Genomic DNA, 15825 nt, shown 5'->3' on the forward strand with positions numbered 1-15825 from the left:
GGGGGGGGGGGGGGGGAGGGTAGCTGGCTGGTGCAGGGATCCGAACCCTTGACCTTGGTGTTATAACACCTCGCTCTAACCAGTTGAGCTAACCGGCCAGCCTTTTTATTTTTATTTTTTTAACATTAGACTGGTAACGTGCTGACATAACAAGGTTTAGAAGGAGGCACATCTCACACAATAGCATGAAAACCTATCCATCACACTTCTGAACCAAGAAAGGGTCTCATTCTCAAATTAGCCATTTCACCTCTCTGAGCCTGTTTCTTCACCTGCACGCAGCAACTCTCACCTGCACGCAACCTCAGTTTCCTCCCTTGCAATGGAAACGATGCCACCTGGGGCCCAGGAATGTGGTGAAGTCCATTGGGTGTGTGGAGCAGGGTGTCTGGTGTGTAGCAAGCATTTGGCAAATGGTAAATATTTTTATAGATGTTGTCTACAGCGATGTCATTGGTGTGGCATAGAGAAGAGCTGGCTTTTGTAGGAGGGGAGCCCCTTACGCTGCAGGGCCGCCCAGTTGTCTTGCACTCTCAGTGATGGGAATGGGGGAGGGACTCCTGGGCCACAACCTGTGCCTGATGTAGGGCCTGGGGAAAGATATGGAAACCGGACTTACACCCTCTCTCCTTGATGTCTGCACCCTCCAATGGGACAGATGACAGCTGCAGAAGGTCCTGTTCCTGTCACTCCTCAGTGAAAGGTCCCCTCCCCCTTGCTATTTGGAGTCACCCTGGCCTGTGTCCCTGGGATTTGCCAAATGGCAGCTACCAGAAACAGGCCATTTTCCCGGGCCTTGAGGAAGCTTTGGCAGGGCCTCGAGTTCTTGGATGCAGGCTGCCTTCCCCTTGAAGGGGGGCAGCTTCTCAGGGAAGCCTGTTGTGGGGTGCCTGGGGCAAGGCAGAACGAACTGTCAGTTCCTCAGCCCAGTGACATCCTTTCTGGAGATGACTGTATCACCTTCCTTTCTTGGTCAGCACAAGACAATTTAGCTGGTTCTTCGGACTCTCCCCACCCCCTTGGCTAAGAAGAGATGTGCAGGAAGACAGGCTTTGATGGGCGCTAAATTTCAGTTTGTGGGGGGGCATGCCAGGGTGTGGAAAGCCCAGAGAAAAACCCTTTGTCAACATAAGGTGAAGACTGGTCTGCTGCCACAGAATTGGGGGCCCTTGTGACTTCCTTTAGTCACACTGATAGGTGGGGGGGGTGGATACAGAATACTTCATGTGCCCAGTGTCAAGCAAGGGTGACAATCAGAAAGTTAGTGACACCAGAAGAGCATGCATGTTTCAGTGGTGCCTGCAAGTTGCTAATGGCTGCTATCATTTACTGAGCACTTACTGTGTACCAGGCTCTGTGTAAACCTGTGTTGACAGACTCAAGTGCTTGACCCTGGAGCAGCTGGGAAAGAATGAATTTATACAAATCAGGGCCTGTGGCCACATCGGGTCTGTGGCCTATTTTTTTAATTTTTTTTTTTTTCCTTTTTGTCTTTTTTCGTGACCGGCAACGGATCGCAACCCTCAGTGTCGCACCCGTACCGGACCGGGACTGGCAACGGGATCGCACCCCTCGGTGTCGCGCCCGCACCTCGCTCAGCCAGTGAGCAGCCGGTCTGTATGTGGGATCTGAACCCTCAGCGGGAGCGCCGCTACACTCCAAAGTGGCGCACTGTAGCAGTGCGCCACTGGGCCAGCCCCATAATTTTTAAATTTTTTTTTTTTTTTTTAAAGATGACCGGTAAGGGGATCTTAACCCTTCACTTGGTGTTATCAGCACCGCACTCTCCCAAGTGAGCCACGGGCCGGCCCCCTTAATTTTTTTTAAAGATGACCGGTAAGGGGATCTTAACCCTTCACTTGGTGTTATCAGCACCACGCTCTCCCAAGTGAGCTAACCGGCCATCCCTATATAGGGATTTGAACCTGTGACCTTAGTGTTATCAGCACCGCGCTCTCCCAAGTTGTGGCCTATTTTTATACAGAGTAAGACAGGCTTTCACATTTTTGAAGGGTTGATTAAAAAAAAAGAAACAACCCACAAAGAAGGATATTCAACCGAGACCATAGTGTCCTGCAAAACTTAAAATATTTACTTGCTGGCCCTTGACAGGGAAAGCTTGCAGACCCCTGGGATAAATGAATGAGGCAGGAGGAGAGGGGGACTGTGGAGAACTTGGCCCCAGCCAACTTTAAGAGAAACCAGAAATCCTTTCTTTGTTTTGATTGTAAATGTCCCCATTGCTCAGGCCGAATACAGTACACTTTCAAGATTGTGTGGGCCAGTTGGCCTGCCAGTTGTGTCCCTTGCTGTATGTTAGCACTGGTCCTTTTTTTTTTTTTTTAAAGATGACCAATAAGGGGATCTTAACCCTTGACTTGGTGTTGTCAGCACCATGCTCTCCCAAGTGAGCTAACCAGCCATCCCTATATAGGGATCCGAACCCATATCCTTGGTGTTACCAGCACCACAACTCTCCCAAGTGAGCCACGGGTTGGCCCACCACCGGTCCTTAAAGCATCCATGTGGGGCAGGGATACCAGTCCTATTTTACTGGTGGAAAAAGAGGTGAACGGATTTGAATGGCTGAAGTGACATGGCTGGCAGGCAGAGCTAGCTTTGGAGTTCAAGAGCTACTGGGCACCACCTTCCTGCGTGTGGTATGTGACTCAGTGAAGGGAAGGTGGTCGGGAGTCAGTTTGTCCATGCATAACAGAGATGCAGAGTAGCAGTGGCTTAAACAAGATGGCATTTTATTTCTTGTGCTCTCATACTAGAGTGGACGTTGGCAGGTGTCAGTGTCTCCAGGGCTGGTGTGGAGAAAGTCCTCAGACCCAGGTCCTTCCAGCAAACTCCCCTCCACCATTCCTAAGGTGAGGTCTTGTCTTCATGGTTCAACATGGCTACTGGAGTCCAGCCCTTTCACCCTGGTTTCCACACAGCAGGATAAAGGAAGGGATGGCTGTTAAGGGAGGTTCCCTGGGAGCTGGCTCAAAGCGCTTCTGTTTCCACCCCATTGGCTACAGTTAGTCACATGGCCACCACAGCTGCAAGGGAGGCTGGGAAATGTAGTCCTTCATCCCAGTAGCCATGTGCTCAGCTAAATTCAGGGCCCCTGTTTCTCTGGGAGAATGGGAGATCATACTGGGAGAGTCACCTTGGCTGCAGTGGGTAGGATGCGCACCTGGCTAGAGGGTTGGGAAGAACATTTCTCTGTTATGGAGAGATGCTCAAGTGGATGGGGGATGGGGACAACCTCCTGGCTTGGAGTGAAGGGTCCCCTCTGAGGAACAGAGGAGCTGAAGAGGGAAGCAAGGTTGGGGCCAAATTGCGTTTTACAAGCTATGGGACCTTTTCTCTGTATGTGGTTACAAGATGCACGCCCTTTTTCACAGGGGCCTAATGTGATCAGAATGGTATTTACTGAAGATTGCTCTGGCAACAAAATAGCTGGTTTGCTGGAGTAGGGAGAGACAAGCCTCAGGGAGCTTCCAGACTAGGGAGCGTAACAGGAATGTAAATGAATGGTTTCACCTTGGCCTGCTCCAGAAGGGAGTCAGAGCTCAAAAGTAGTGCTCTGGAACAAAAGGTGAATTCTACTGAAGCCATCAGGGACAAGAACCGTGGCCAGGGGTCGTGAACGACCTGCCTGCAGAGTTGTCGCAGTTCAATCAAAATAGACGCTAGTGGGCCAGCCCAGTGGCGCACTGCTATAGTGCACCGCTTGGGAAGCATGGTGGCGCTCCCGCCGAGGGTTCGGATCCCACATACAGCCCAGCCGCTCACTGCCTAAGCGAGGGGCGGGAGCAACACCGAGGGTTGCGATCCCGTGGCCGGTCCCGGTCCGGTCCGGGCGCGACACTGAGGGTTGCGATCTGTTGCCGGTCACGAAAAAAGACAAAAAGGAAAAAAAAAAATAGACGCTAGTGGGCCAGCCCAGTGGCGCACTGCTATACTGCACCGCTTGGGAAGCATGGTGGCGCTCCCGCCGAGGGTTCGGATCCCACATACAGCCCAGCCGCTCACTGCCTAAGCGAGGGGCGGGAGCAACACCGAGGGTTGCGATCCCGTGGCCGGTCCCGGTCCGGTCCGGGCGCGACACTGAGGGTTGCGATCTGTTGCTGGTCACGAAAAAAGACAAAAAGGAAAAAAAAAAATAGACGCTAGTTTTTTTTTTTTTTTTGGCACTGGCTGTAAGGGAATCCGAACCCTTGACCTTGGCGTTGCAACAGGGCGCTCTAACCAACTGAGTTAACCAGCCAGCCCTCCAGTATTTTAAAAACCGGTTGATTTCACATCAAAATCTGACTTTATACTTCTGAAAAATTGGAAAGCCTGACAACCTGGGCCTTGTGCCCTGAAGCCAAGTGGATGGTGGTGCCAACTTCAGGAGGGGCATGTTCTCCCACTGGCCTGAGTTCCCTCCTTGCTCACCGTTGCCCCGACACAGAGGTCTTGCACCAGCTGCCAGTTGTCCCCTCGCTTGCACTGGTTTGTTTCTTCAAATAGAGAAGCATTTTTCTGAACCCAGGTTTCCATCAGGTGTGGATAAATGTCGTTTACCCTCTGCCTGCATTAGACCCACCCCCTCCTGCTGTTCCAGGGAGTCCCGAGGTGGCCTGGCTTCCGGTGTCAGGCCCCGTTCCCCCCGCGCCATGCCGGCCTCCTGGCCCCGCCCCTTCCTCGCCTCTGCAGGGCTCTGCAGATTCTCGTAGCGTGACCCTCTTGGGCAGTTTGGAAATCGAGAAGTTCTGCAAATCTGATTTTTGCTTTTCATTTGACAAGCAAAATATGAGCTGCCACGTGGGGCTCTTTATAATCTCTGCGCATCCAATTTAGTATGACTATTCACACGTATTGCTGTGAAGGCGTGCTTGGTTATGGATGTTGCTGAGACTGCTGGGGATAATATAAGTTATATGTACCTTGTTACTTTTATAAAACCTGAAAAGTTTGTAATCCAAAACGTGTGACAGGTAAGGGGCTGTGGACCCCCTTCCAGGGCAGTTGGGGGCCCTGCTGTAAGATCATAAGTGGAAATTGGCCAACTCCATGAGCAGTCCCTGGTCACCAAGCGCTGGCCTTCCACGTGGGGATCTGGACCAGGAGGCAGGGTCTTTCAACATGACAGAAGAAGGGTGTGGCATGAACTCACCTGGTGACTCTGAGATGTCAGGGCTCAGGCACTTAGGCCAGGTTGATTTAGCAGATGGGAGAGGCTCTGGAAACCCTTGATGGCAGGTTTGGCTCCTTTCTGAGGGAGCCCACTCTGCATCTGGGATATGCTGTAGAACCTGGGGAGGCAGTTGCCAGGCCATCGGGGGAAGTAGCCCCTTAGGAGAGAGGAGAGAGGGCCGATGGAGGCGCTGACCTGAGACAGACCTGGCTGCTCCAGATTGAGAGTAGAGGCCAGGAGAGGCTTCAGTCAGCTCAGAGCTAGGATTATTTATTTGGTCTGTGGATGTTCCCCCTCAGCAGGGAACATGAGCCCCCTCAGAACTGAACAGTTTTGTACAGGGGTACGAAGGACAAGCATCAGTGGTTGTGATGTTGGAGCAGCCTTCAGGCTTCACTTTCTCTTCCTGACTATGGAAAGCGGGTGACAGTGAATATCCCTGTCATGGAGAAGCGAGAGAACACACGTGAAATGCTTTGCCCTGTGCATCTGGCTCCAAGTAAGTGTTGATGTGGATTCTCTGCACATTTTTCTGGGCAAAGCCTCCCCCACATTTGATCAGATTAGGAGAGGGATCTGTGACCCAAGAAAGGGTGAAGGCCATTGGGGTATAGCACCAGATTGGGTAGTGAAGGGTGCCCCTGGCTGGTAAGGGGTTGGGGGGCCATGAGAGGCAGAGGTGGGGGCCCTGGGCAGGGTGGGGCTGCCTCTCCAGGGTGGGGAGAAGCTGTGAAAGGCAGAAAGGAGAGGCTGCCAGAGGTCAGCACATAGCTGAGGGGCAGTCACTGTATTTCTCATCAGGAGGTCACAGGTGACATCAATCAGGAGGTCACAGGCGACTTCGGAGAGCAGCCCCCTGGAGGGCTGGGGTGGGGGAGAAGCCCCCGTCAGATGACAGGTCTGGAATAGGGGGAGGGCGGAGAGAGGTGGGGAAGCTGACCGTTCCCACTCTCCCAGGTGGCAGGGCCCACAGAAGGTTTGGGTAGACCTGCCTTTTCATTCATTCAACCAGAAATATGCGTGGAGAGTGAACTTCCTGCCTGTTTAGTGCAGTAGTTACCATTCTTCCAGCTTTCAACAGTCAGCAAAAATTCCCTGAGCATCTGCTGTGTGCTAGGTACTGTTTTAGGAGCTGCGGATTCAATGACACCAGAGATAAATGCACAGTTCAACGTTCGTGGGTCTGGGGGCATTGTGCAACAGGCGCTAAATCAGCATTCACCTAAACTCCCTGGTTCCCAGTAGTGACCAGTGCCTCAGGGAACATGAAATGAGCTGAGGGGCTCTATTGAGAGGGGGAAGGGCTGGTCAAGGAAGGCCTCCCTGCTCAGGTGGGGGCATTAAAGCCAGTGGAGAAGAGCAGGTGAGACAGGAGGCACAGTGAGGCTTGTGGCTAAGAGCTCAGACTGGAGCCAGCAGCCTAGTCCTGACCCTGCTCCTCACCATCCACGTGATTGCTGTGTGTTTCAGTTTCCTCAGCTGTAAAATGGAGATCTTGACAGCATCTCCCTTAACGGGTTGTTGTGAGTGGCAAGCTGGTAGAATAAAGTGCTTAAAGTAGTTTCTAGTGCATGGTACCTCCCCAGCAGGAGGGAAGACCTGCTCGGAGAGTGAACTTGTGGCCTGGCATGGCCAAGGGCAGCCGAGCGGCTAGTGTGGCTGGAGCAGGGGAGGGGTGGGCCCCAATAAGGGTTGTGGCTTTTATTCCAAGAGTGACTTGGAGAGAAGAGACCCCTGTTGTTGAGGCAGGCTCAAGCCCAGCTCTGCCCCCGGTGCTTTCCTAGAAGGGCAAATCATGGATGGATGCCTTAGCCGCCCCAAATCTCATCTTCCTGTTAGTGGGGAGGATTCCGTGAGGGGCTTAACTGGTGGAGGGTGACCTTGACTAGGATAATATCTGTGCCTGGACCATAGACACAGCCTGTGCAAGTCAGACACAGTCCCCAGCTCTGGTGCACTCCCGGTCTTGGGGAGCAGAGAGAAGGTGGACAAGGAACCCCATCTCCCCACTGCCGGGGAAATGGCCCAGGGACCCCCCACAAAGAGAATGGCATTAGGGGCAGGGGAAAGGTTGGCCTGGCCAGAGAGAGTTGAGGTGGGAAGGAGGGAAGTCCCGGGATGAGGCGGGGCAGTGGGATGTGCTTCTGTCTCTCCAGGGTCCCTGTCTCTCCAGCAGGGCCGGATTGGCCGTCGCTGGCTCCCGTGCATTCCCCTTCCCCTCCTGGACCTCCGCATCCTCTCTGTGTTGGAAGCTGCTGGTGGTCATGATTAGCATAAGCTGTGCAGCTAGCTACCTTGGTGTGATCTTGTGATCTTGGTCAAGTGACCCCAGTTCCTCTTCAGTTTCCTCCCATAAAATGGAGGGGGGATTTTAAGGATCTGCCCACAGTCTGGGCAGGTGAATAACAATCTGATATCATTGGTCTCCTAAACCTGTCGTATGGTCTGGAAGAGATGGTGTGTCAGGGCAGCAAGGTGCAGGGGCAGATCAGAAACCCCCCAAGACAGGTAGAGCTGGGAGGGGCTCAGAGCAGCACCCTTGGAAATCCTGCTTGAGACTCTCGATGTCCCCAGTGACTCAGGAGGGGGCCCCTTTCCCTTTGTGAGATTTATCTGTCCCCAAGGCTTTCTTCTTCACACTCTGGACCTTCTCCCATTATCTCACTCTGGGGAAGCTTCAGGATTCAAAGTGCAAGGAATAGTCTCCAGGGCGGGGCCCTCAGCATCCTTCATGTCTCCCAGAGCTGCCCTGCCGCTTTAGACACTACACAGCTCTGATTTTTGGTTGAAGAATCTGGGGTCCCCAACACCACCACCACTGCCACCCTTGTTCCCCGACAACCAGGAAAGTGAAGGCGATTGAGATCAGGCCTGAAGGAGTTGGGTCTGCAGATTCCGTGGCCCTCAGGTGTCTCCTGTGGTGGTTATTCTCTTTACTATCTATTTAATTCCTTTTAATCAACATACACAGATGCCCAGGCCTCAGGTGTTCTGTTTGAGGTGCTGGACAGTTGTGGACACTGTTGTAACTGCCACCCAAAGCCAGAGACAGAACCGGTCCCTCACCCTCTGGGTGGCTTTTGTTCAGTGGGGCCATAGCCCCTCCTCTCCCGTCTGCTCCTCTCTTGCTGCCAGGCAGGGCATTCTCGAAAACAGATCCAGACTGGTTTGGGGGGGCTCTGTCCCCACCCTGCCCCCCACTGGGAGAACCCCCTTTTATTCCACCTTTTTGTCTGTCTCTTGAAAGCGATTCATTACGCACTACTTTGGCAAGAGCGGGCCTGGGCTGTTTGTCTTTAAGATCATTGGCAGGTCTTTTCTGCTGCTAATTGTGTTTGGAGCCGGGGTTCGTTTTCTCTGGGTGCGCTACACACATAAGAGCGTGATGGTTGTCAAGTATAGAATCCTGCTTGGCAACATAAGCTAGGAGGAGACTGGCCGGTCATCCACAGTCATCCCGCCATGGCATGTGAATAATAACCAAGGACATGTTGGGGGGCCTCTTGCAGATCCCAGAGGGACATCCTGGAGAATTCGCCACCACATTCTCCCTTGAGCTGGAGCGGAAGGAGAAGGCAGGCTGGAGCTTCTAGATTTTTGTTGCATCTGTGTCTGAGCCCTCGAGCCACCCCCAGGTGGGGGTATCAGAGTGCCTGGCTCTTCCTTTTCCCTCCCCTACCCCATGTCCCTGCTCACTGGCACTCCCAGGCCCTACCATAGCTAATGTTTGCTGAGCATGAGTGATGTGCCAGGTGGGCCCCCTTCCAAGCACTTTACGTTCATTGACTGGTCTGACCATCAGAGCAGCCCCGAAGGTCAGCCTGGTGGGGAGCCCCAGTAGCCACAGCTCACTCCTTTTTTTACACAAAGAAACTGAGGCACTGAAAGGTCTGGGGCAGAGGTGGGGTACGAACCCAGGTTTGGCCTTGAGGCCGCCACCCGGCCACCAGGCCCTGCAACCCCTCACCCCACTTCTCCCAGCCTCCGATTCCTCCACAGGTCAGTGTGGTGAAAAGTAGACTTAGCATCTGTCAGGGATAAGGCACCCATGCAAGGCTTGTTCCTGCCGCCCCTCTGGTCCTTGTCCTGTATCACTGCATCAACCATGACAGACACTTCTGGAGCTCCCCAAAGCCAGGCTCCTCTCTTCCTGCCTCATCGCCGATTCTATTGTGTTGTCAGGCAGTGTCTGTCCCCTCTCACCTGTGCCACATCTGGAATCACATCTGGCGAGGCAGCCTGCAGGCCCCAGGGCAGGAGGCAGCCCTCCTAACTCAAACATCCTGTTCTCTGAGTCAGGGTGGGGCCAGAGGGGCTCCCCGAGCCCCCAGGGGCCTGGCAGAGGCCCTTCCTGCAGCAGCTCGGCCCCAGGACATCCTGTTTCTCCTCTGGGCTCTAGGCCCCACTCCAAGCCGGCCTCAGCCCCAGGGCAGCTTCTCTCCGCCCCAGCTGCAGTTTCACCCGTTTGTCATTTTCCACCTAGGCTGCCCCTGCCTCATCCTCCCGCCTCTTCCAGGTTGGCCTCTCCGGAGACACCCCTGGTCTGTGGGTTGAGGCCCTTTGGCTAGCCCGAGGGCAGGCACCCACCTCAGCTTCCCGTGCTGGGCACACTGTCCCGGCAGCAGTGAGAGGCCAGCTGCTCTGGAATTGGTCCCCCTCTGCAGCCTGGGGTCCTCTTGCTGCTCTTTAACAAGCCTCACTCCAACTCTGACTTCACAACCTCTGTAAGTGTCCCCTCTGCCCAGTTCCTGCCATGTGGTGCAGGCGGTGGGGGCCCTTGGTGACCCCCTTCCAGCCTTAGGAGGCAGGCTCAATTGCGCCCCCGTAGTGGTGAGGCTTCGGGGTCAATGGGGTCTGGCTCTGCCCTGGCTGTGTCATTCCCAGCACCCTGAGTGTACCCCTAACAACCTTCCCAGGCAGACTCTCCTTCTGGCTGGGATGGGGTTTGGCTGTCTTTGGACTAACTTCTTGGGTTCCCAGGCCAAGCTGCTCTGAGCATGTCATTGCCCTGTGCCTTGGTTTCCCCCCTTGGAAATGGGGTTAAGGGCATCCCGGAGGGAGGTTATTGGGAACATTAACCCAGGGTCCACACAGCTAGTGCCTAAGACTATTGCCTGGCGTTCCAGAATCTCAGCCTCAAAGTCTCTGCTGGAGAAGAAAGGCCAGGCGAGCGCGGCCTAGCAGCCCAGCATGGGGGGCTGCTGGTGTGGGTCGGTTTTGTTTCTTTGCCCCCCTTTTTCATAATTATCCACTAAGCTCCCGGGCTTTCAGGGCTGAGGAACCCCAGCACACATCTGCTATCCCTTTTGTAGCTCACAAAGCCCCAGCGGCAGTGGCAGCGGGGACAGCCGCTGATTAGCATGGATGAGGAGACATTTGCATGTAGTAACTCCCAAATCAGTGCCCTGAGCATTCTTGGAAAAGCCAAGCTCTTTCTTCGTATTGTCCTTCTCTTCTTGGGGTCCCCCTTTTGCACACCTGCAGTCCAGACCAGGCCCTCAGGGGAAGCCTTCAACCCCAAAGGCGGGGCTGGCCTCTGCCCCTCGTGGACCAGCCCTTTTAGGGGGAGTCCCCTGCTGAGTGTCCCTTCCAGGCCTCAGACATCTGAAACCGCTTGCAGATTTGTAAGGTTTGGGTGTCCCCAGCACGAGGCCTTCTGCATTGAGTGACCTGGCCTGGCGTTTCTCAGGTGCCATCCCCAGCAGTCTTCTGAGAGCAGAGCCAGCAGTGGGTGGTGGGTGGGAGACAGTGGCCCAAGTAGTGTACCAGGGGCCTTCCCAAGATACCACAGGGAAACCCCCAGGACATCACTGTCACTTGGCCCTGCCCGTTTGACTCCTAGCATCCTGTCACTGGGTAACTTCAGGATCGTTTTTTGGATTCTGGAAGCCTGTAGTCTCTGTGGGGAGACTCTCCTGAGGTAGATTTACCTTTTTGACTTTGTGAGTTGCCCTGTAAATGGCCAACCCCAGACCCTACAGTCAGCCTTTGGGGCCAGCAAAGGTGGCTGTTCGTTATTATGAAATACTGTCAAAGGAAGAAAGACTCATATGTCAAATGCCTGTGCACTTTCCACCCCGCTTTAAGAAATAACACATTGGCGAGACAGTGGAGGGCCTTCCCCGTCAGGTCTCCCTCCCCTGAGGTGAGCTTAGCTAACTAACTGCAGGTCAGAAAACCTAACCTTTCACCTGTGAAGCTTACAATCAAGGAGGTTCCCAAGCAGAGCCCACTGTCAGCCACTCAGCCAGATGGCTGCTCCCTGGCCTGAAGGAGTGAGCCCAGCCTGGGGCTGCAAACCCAAGGGGTCCAATCGGGCTGGGTCGGGGGTGGCCACATGGGGGACAGGTCTGGGCCCACCATGGTCTTGCGTCCAGAATTCTCTCTAGGTCTCCTCTCTGCTCTTTGCCTTGGGCCAGCGTACCTTGGGGACCTGGGGGCTGAGACTGGCATTCTGTGCTGACACCACCCTGCTGTGTGCCCATGGGTCTTGGCCTGGGCATGGGGGTGTGTTCATCGTCATGACAACACTCTTTGAGCAATGCATTATTTCAATAAAGCTGAGGTTTAGGGAGGTAGGTGAAGGTCCCTTGCTTGTAGGTGGCAGAGCCCAGGTTCAAACCTGGGTCTAAGTGACCCCAGAGCTGGGGTTCCTTGTGGGGGAGGGAGAGGGCTTTCCCAGGTGACGGCTGCCCCACATCCATCATGCCCACTGTGGGCCCACCAGGTGGGTGCGGGGCAGCTGTATCACAGCAGAGGCTCAGGGCCTGTTCCCACCACCCTCCCCCATATGGCAGTGCCTGAAAGATGATGGTGGGGGTGCGCTCCAAAGTCAGGCCTGCCCACTGGCAGGGTGTGGGAGGGGGCAGACTACTTGCATGGATGCCAGTTCTCCCCTGCTGTCCTCCGCTGTCGCAATTGCCTTTTGTCTGCTATCTTTCGTGTACTGGGTAGAACTTCAAACCCCTCTGGAGGGTGTGACATGAAAAGTCAGCCTCATCATGCTTCCACACTGCCTGCGACCTTGGTTTTTCAGGCACACACAGGCACGCTTGCATAAATCTCTACCCACAGAGCTTCAAGTTACGCACATTTAAACAGTGGGAGAGGAGGGTGTGGATTGAAAGTACAGGCAGCCCCTGAAGTCACTGTGTTTCTAGGCAAGCCCCATGCATGCCGTCCCTCCCCCGCTCTCATTTTTACACCTATGGTGCATGTATTTTACACTTCTCCCTCCTTAATAGTATGGCTCAGTCACCTTCACATGTCTGTGTCTACAGATCACAGTCTGTTTCTTTTAGTTGGCTGCACCATCATTCATTCATTTAGTGGGTATTTAGGTTTTCTGTTGCTTCGGATGTATTTGTTTCTAGGTATGTCTTTGCAGATGTTTGCAAGTAGAGGTTGTATGATATTGCCTTGCAGCGGGATTTCTGGGTTGGAAGTCTTTGACCAATTGCCCTGTCATGCCCCGGAGCTCCCAAGTCTGATGCTCCAGAGGAGGAGCTGGGATTCACCCAGAGGGCAGGGCTAGGCCAGAAGAGCCCAGGGTGACCTCACAGTCCTCAGATACCCTGGGGCTGGGCAGAGTGTGGCAGCAGCTGCTTCGGAGCTTCTCTGAGGACAGCGCCTGAGGGAGGGTCTGGCTTAGGTTACGGCTGGAGAGGGAGGCTAGGCCAGCTAAGATTCCTGGGTTGGGGTATGCTTGTAAGACAGGCATTGATCTGCCACTTACTACTGCCTCTGTGATCATGGAATCCCCCTGGGAGGGATGGAAGGGAGGGCGGTTCCAGCATAGGGCCCTGGTGCTGGCTGGATTATGTCCTCTCACTCCTTGTGATGTGTCTTAACTGCCATTGAACAGGTGAGGAAACCAAGGCCCAAGGTCACACAGCGAGTTTGGCCCTGAACCCAAGTCCTCCTTGATGCCAAAGCTCATCGTTTTAACCACTTTCCTTCTTGGTTCTCCCTGCTGGGTATAGGATGGAGGAGAAGTTTCTGGTGCCCACACTTTAGAAACAAGGTCACCACTGCCAGGGCAGCAGGGCCTGGCTTGGAGGTCACCTCCCCACTGAGTCTGTCTGTAATGTGAATTGTACCCCTGTCCATGCACATCCGCTTCCCTGTTGCCTTTCCTTCCAGAACTTACTACAGCTCCTGTTATCCCGTCTCCGCTCCGGTGTGCTGTGAGCTGTCTGCCTCCCACTGGCAGCTCTCTGTGTGGGAAGGCAGGGCCCAGCTCTCTCGTTCCCTGTGGGTCCCTTGTGCCTGCGCTTGGCACTGAGTGGGCCACGCAGAGAGAAGCCGGCTGGGTGAGATTAGGGAAGCACCTTGATTGTTCCATGCCTGTGCGGGTGGGTGTGCGGTGGGGGGGATCTCATTCTCCTTTTTACCGAACTCTCCTCTTTTACTGTGGAATATCTTCCCTGGAAGGTGGGCAGCCCATGTTGTACTTGGCAGTAGGAGGTGATTTAATAAAAGCTCCAACATTTGGACCAGCCTTTCTGCATCCCTCTCTCCCACAAGTCTACTGAGATAAAGAGCTTTAATTACTCCTCCATTCGGTGGCGGTAATAATTTTCCCTATTGCTGGAGAGGCCAGGGCTTCAAATGTGGCTTCTCCCCACCCCAAGCTGGTGGAGGCTCCTTCATCTCTCCCCTGTTCTCCATCTGCCAGAGAACATTCCTCATCTTTACGGGGGTGGAAGGTTGTATGGCTGGAGAGTTGAACACCAGGCATTTGTCTCAGGTCTCAGGACCCCCGCTTGTTCCATTGCTTTCCAGAAGCGAGGAGAACTGTAAAGGCAGGGAGTGTTGCTGTGTGCCCGCCCAGTGCCTGCATGTCTGAGCAGGGGAGCGGCTTCCCCAGCCAAGGCCATGCTCACGGTCAGGGGCAGGCTGGCACTGGACTTTGGCACCTGGACCCCACCCCCTGCTGCCTCCTGTGCTTAGGGAAGGGGCCAGGCCTCTTCTGCCCCAGGTACACTATTCAGGTGAGTACCCCCAACGTGCCAGGTGATATGCTGGCCACCTCCAGAGCCTAGGTCTGCACTTCACAAGGTAGTCAGGTGGGTGAGCAAGGCAGGCGTTAAGTCAGGAGCCACCATGCATACCAGCAATAGGAGCTTGTCCGGGAAGTGCTGGAGGGCTTTCAGGAGGAGGCGACAAGGAAACAGGCAGAGAGGGCAGGGGTGAGGGGACTGCTGCCCTGGTCTTGGGAGGAGGGAGTGGCGAAGGCCAGTGCAGCATGGCAGGAGACACACAGGGGGCTGCAGTGACGCTGCAGTGTTGGCAGGGGGCTTGTGAGACCCGTAAGGAGTTTGGCCTTGTTCTGGAAAGTTCTAGGAAACTGTGAAGGCGTGTCCAGCAGGTGAGCCACCACAGCAGATTGGCTGTGTTAGACACTGTGTGACTGGTAGGGTGGACTGGGAGATGACTGAGACATGGCACGTCCTCCTGGGACCATCTGGTTGGAGAGTCCCTGGAGATAGGACTTTGTGTCCTTTTTTTTTTTTCCCCATAGCTAGCCAGTACAGGGATAGAACCCTAGACCTTGGTGTTATCAGTACCACGCTCTAATCAGCTGAGATAACTGGCCAGCCCTTTTCCTGTCCTTTGGAGGCCCTCCTAGGGTGCCAGACCCTGGGTTAGGCCCAGGGCTGCGGTGGTGGACAGGGGAGGTGGGGCACCTGCTGTCTGTGCCGACTATTTTCTTGTGTGTGTTCTTCAAGCCTGGGACCAGGGAGTCCCCTGTGCCACAGGGTCCCCCAGATTCTACTGCCCCAGAGTCAAGGAGGGGGTATGCCAGGGGTTGATTCCATGATGGGTGGGGAGCAGGCAGCCTGTGTCCCCCAAGAGCCACCCTCTTCCCAGCCCCTGCACTCTCCTGGTTGGCTAGCCATTAGCCCCTCAGCTCTACCTCTAGCGCTGTCCTCTCTGTGTGTCTCTCCCACAGCACGTGGTCCCAGCCAGACTCCCACACCACATGTCCCTGGGGCCTCTCGCGGTCCCTCAGCAGCCCTCCCACAAAGCAGCCTGCCTTGCTTGGGAGTCTGTCTCAGCAGTCTCCTTGGTGGCTTCACTGTCTGTGTCCCCCCTTTCTACATGCCTTCCCCATGCTATTTCTTCTTACTGGCGGATTTGTTCCTGGTCTCCTTTCTGGGCTGGATAAGGTGCCACCTTGAGGCTCCCACAGTGCCCTTCACCTGGGAATCGTTGTCACTCTGCCACACAGCTGTCCTCACCTCCTCTGGGATGGGGAGCATCCCACTACCCAATGTCTGGTGAGCAAATGAGGAAGTGGGTGGGGTGGGGGCTTAGCACCCAGCCTCTGCACCTGTAGTCCTGTGAGATTTGTAAATAAAGTTTTATTGGCACACAGACATGCTCCCTGGTTTATATATTGTCTGCTGCAAGGCAGAATTGAGTCATTGTAGCAGAGATCAGACTGTCTGCAAAACTGAAAATATTTACTGTCTGGTCCTTTACAGAGAAAATTGGCCAAGTTCTGCTGTAGGAAGCACGGAGAAGTCGTGTGGGACATTGGTTAGGAGCAGGAACCCTGGAGCCTGTCAGCTCGACAGCCACTCTCTTGTGTGACTTGAGCGAGATTCTTAGCCTCTCTGAGCAAATGGGTTGTAAGACTAGAT

Source organism: Galeopterus variegatus, unplaced genomic scaffold (genome assembly GCF_000696425.1).
Source record: "Galeopterus variegatus unplaced genomic scaffold, G_variegatus-3.0.2 Scaffold964, whole genome shotgun sequence".
Taxonomy (NCBI): domain Eukaryota; kingdom Metazoa; phylum Chordata; class Mammalia; order Dermoptera; family Cynocephalidae; genus Galeopterus; species Galeopterus variegatus.